This window comes from Nestor notabilis, unplaced genomic scaffold, assembly GCF_000696875.1.
Source record: "Nestor notabilis isolate BGI_N333 unplaced genomic scaffold, ASM69687v1 scaffold5474, whole genome shotgun sequence".
Taxonomy (NCBI): Eukaryota; Metazoa; Chordata; class Aves; order Psittaciformes; family Psittacidae; genus Nestor; species Nestor notabilis.
The window spans coordinates 22,206-26,670 of NW_009926736.1; positions in this window are offsets into that span (position 1 = coordinate 22,206).

Consider the following 4,465-nt stretch of genomic DNA (forward strand, 5'->3'; position numbering starts at 1 on the left):
CTCTTCCCCAAGCCTGTAGCATTGCATGGGGTTGTTTGATCCCAGTGCAGGACCCAGCACTGAGCCTTGCTGAAGCTCACACAGTTAGCCTCAGCCCATTGATCCAGCCTGTCCAGATCCCTCTGCAGAGCCTTCTTGCCCTCCAGCAGATCAACACTCCTGCCCAACTTGTGTCCTCTGTAAACTTACTGAGAGTGTGCTTGATCCCCTTGTCCAGACCATTGATAAAGATATTAAACAGAACTGGCCCCAGTACTGAGCTCTGGGGAACATCACTTGTGACCAGCCATCAACTGGATTTAAATCCATTCCCTACCACTCTTTGGGCTCAGTCCTCAGTTTCCTGCCCTACTGTGGAAACAATTTTTTTTTTCCTTTTTTCCTTCCAAAATACCTTTCGCCAAAAATGAAAAGCATTTCAAATGTCAGCAAGATCTGCTTAAACTCTTAAAGTCTGAGCAGAGCAGCACTCCGTGCCAAGAAGAAAACAGCCATTAAGCATTTTAAACGAAGGCTTGGAGCCACCTGGTGAGTCAGTGGCATATCTAGAATGAGGGAGCAGGGGTGCTGAGCATTTAGTACTTGGCTCTGGGCACTGTCTCTGTAACTGTCTGCATCAAGGCATCTTCACAGCTTCTCCATAACTGTGCCAACCTCCTGAAATGGGGCAAGACCCCCAGCTTGCGGGCCACCACTGACACAGCTCTTCCCTGCAGACCTACTGACCCAGCCCCAGGGAGGATCTGTGCAGCCTGTTTTAGCCCTGCTGAAAGTTGTGGTTTTGGTCTGAGCTGTGCTGTGCTAATGAGCAGAATGGAGATGAGACATTCAGCCCCTTGCAAGGGAATTCTGTACTAATCCCTGATGATGCCTGGCTGCCAGTTGGCAACTCCAGGAGCTGGAGATAAAGCAAGGCTTGAAAGAGACTGGTTCAGCTGAGCAGCTGTGGGGTTGTGTTTATTCCTCCATACGCACTTGGTTGCTCTGCCATAGAAACCTCCTCATGGAGAACTGATGGTGGATAAATACATGCAGATGCAAATTATGAGGTCCTGGCCTAAGAAACTGCCACTGCTGCTTGGATGAGCTCTGCTGGGCTGCAACTTAGCTGTGAAGAAGCTATCACAGCACGCCCAGCTGCTCCCTGCCAGCTCCTGACTGCATTGACAGAGAGGGACTCTGCGTGAACACAGCGGTGTGCATCTAGCTCCATAGCTGTGAAGTGCCCAAGTGCCCCCCTAAGATGAGATGCATACTCAAGGAGCAGACCTGGCAGCCCCAAATACAGACAAAGCTAGTTTCATAAAAGCCAAGTTTACAAACCAGAGAGGATGACAAACCCAAATGAGCCTTTCCTTGCACTGAATGAGAAAGTTCATTGCTCTCAAAGGGGATTAAGGGGATGAGCTACTAATTCAGGTCTTCTCATTGATATCAGAGGGACCAGCTTAGTTATGCTCCTAAATCAGGGGATGCCAGCCCTACAGTGAGCCTCTGTCTCCTGCTAGATAACACAGCAGGAGAGATGGATCCCTGTCATACTGAATACTCTCGTCAGTACTGTACTTGCTGGTGCAGGGCTGTAACCTCAGCTCCCTAAAGCAGCACACACATCTCAGTATCAAGGCTCTCTCCATCATTTGCAGTTTCCCAGCCTTCCTCTGTGCAGGTTGCAGCTGGTCATGTAGCAGGGAGGAAGCTGGAGCTGCACAGGGTAGTATCATAGCCCTTTTCCCCACCTCTGACCTCCCTTCAAGTGATCAGTCTCACCATAGATCTCAATGTGAGATACTTAAGCACACCTTTCAAAAGCAGGCTTCTGGAAGGAGAGGTCACCAGATGTAAAGCTATGCCACGCCTTCCCACCACCTTAGTTTTCCCAGGCTTTATAAAGTACCCTCAGAAAACCCTCCTCCTCCTGGGGTCTCTTTCGAGATCCACCATTGCATAGTGGCAAGGTATGAGACAGTGAACTCCCATCTCCACCACAGCTTCCTCCCCAGCATCCCTCACAGCAGACAGTTTCACAGCAGACCCTCTTGCATGCTCACAGGGCCACCAACAGCACCTCACCTCTAAATGCTGGTGAGCATGGCCAGCTGGGGTTGGGCAGGCAGCAGAAAGCTCTAGCAGAGCCAGCCCACAAAGCCCAGCTGCAGGGAGGTGCACTTATGTGTGGATGCTGAGCAGTATTGGTGCCAGACATCAGAGAAAAGGAGAATCAGGCCAGACCTTTTCAGTTACCCAAACAGAAATATGCTTGTTCCCTCCTACCCAACTGGACAACACCTTCCTCACTCCTCTGTCCTGTATTGTGCCCTAGCCTTTGACCATAAAACCCAGGGTAACCACCTTAGAATGCTTCAGGTGGCAATATGCTTAGCCCTGAGGCTGACACAAACCTCCCTTGTTCCTGTAACTCTAAATAACTGGTAATCATTCTGGTGAGGTAAGGATGCAAAACCCAGCTGGAAGCACAGGCCTGTCTCATCTATTTTTATCTCACACACTTCAAAACTTGTCAATCCCCTTCTCTTCTGCACACAGGGCTCTTTTTTCAACTTTTTGACTTACAACTCATTCCTCATCGCAAGCACTTGGAAGATAAAGGATTTTGCACTGTTTGAGGCAGGCTCACAGACTCCTTGGTGGACAGCTGCTGACACAGATGCCAAGGTAGAAATTATTTCATCTTAAAGCAAACAAGAGAGGATTAAACATTTGCCTTTAGTGATCACTGTCCACCACCAGATCATGTTTGTTTCACAGCTCAGAAGAGGCAAAGGTATGCTGCAATATAAACTTTTCTCACTATACTATCTTGACAGTGCAGCAGGTAAACATTCTTCCAGGGCACCAGCAGACACCCCAGCTCTGAGCTGCTGGGGACAATTATCAATGACAAAAGAATCTGTTTTGCAGTTTTCTGGCACTGAAGAAGTGCTCTTGAAATAAATGCAATAGCTGGTTTAAGGATGCCAAGAGGTAGTTCACAAACCAAAATAGACCGGAACACTCTTAGCTGAGGCCAGCACTCCAGGAAGCCATAACCACAACTTGATCTACTTCGAGACACTAAGTACTCTATTATGAATCTCTTCTGTTCCTCTCTGACTCGATAGTGTTCCAGTGATGAATAGAGTTCAGTGATGCTGACTGAAAACCAGAATAGCCACAAAACACAATAATCACTCTTCCCCAGGATAAGAGTGAAGAGGAAAGTCAGCATTTCTTCCACGTGCATTTACTCCTTTCCCAAATCCCAGCACTCCCCTGCTTCATCCAAACTGGCTTCAAAAGCAACCACAAAAACACTGACAGATCTTTTCTACAGCATCAGGTTTGTATAGCTTGTGCACAGTGCATGTCACTAGGGCAGAGAATAAATACTTTGCTGCTCAATGATCAGCCAGCTCCTCCACTTCTAGGAGGATTATTCCTCCCAGTCCATTTTTGAGACAGTCTGTCCCAGGTTGGATACAATGATGGGAAGCATTTGGAAAGCTATTGTCGTGGTTTAAGCCCAGCCAGTAACTCAGAACCACACAGCCGCTCGCTCACTCCCCGCCAAGTACATGGGCTTTATCCAACCTGTGCAACTCCCCTGAAGCACACAGAGTCTCGCCAAGCACAAACATGGCACAGAAAACTGGAAAAAGGCACTTTTCTAGATGGGCAGCAGCGGCTGCCTTTGGGTCTCCGCATCAGACTTCTGAGCTGAGCTTTGTTCTTGATTCCCTGAAATCTTTTGGTTTGCAGAGCCAGCAGTTTGATGTGTGCACCTTTGTCTGAACTCTGCTGCAACTGAATAACTGAGTAAGTCAGAACCAAACTCATTTTATCAATAGTTTTGAGGGGTTTAGTTTTTCAGAAGCTGCAACCGAAAGAGAGCAAAATGGAGGACACCAAAGGACCATCTTTGCTGTACATATACTCAAAGGCAACAGCCCAGAGCATCTCCAGCTCTAAGGTCCCCTTGCCCAGGTCTCAGCCATGGACTGGCCCATCCCTCATCTGCAGGATGCAAAGTAGTATTCCAGAGAGGACTGTGCTGTGCCTGTGGCAGCCTGGCAGTGCCTGAACCTCCTGCCTCCCACAGCGTGAGGACCACAGGAGCGATCGGCCCTTTTGTCACCTTCTGAACTGAAAGGCCAGGAGCAGAAAAGGCAGCACCATCACCTCAGTTTTTGCATTGTTGATGCATGTGCTATTTCAGTCCCTTTGCAATGTTACCAGTTCACTGATTTGCCTCTCAACCCGTGGCACTCACTGACTTTCCAGGCTTTTGGCTGTTTTCTGAAGACCCTCACAGAGACTCCTTTGTGGTAACAAGCAGTAGGACCCTTTAAAGCAGGAGGAAGACAATGCCTGGCTCCTACCTGCAGTTCCTGCTGTCTCTCACTAATCAGAAACCAAGCCAAGCCAGAAAAATCACAATGCCTGATCACTAACCTCTGCTGTCCCA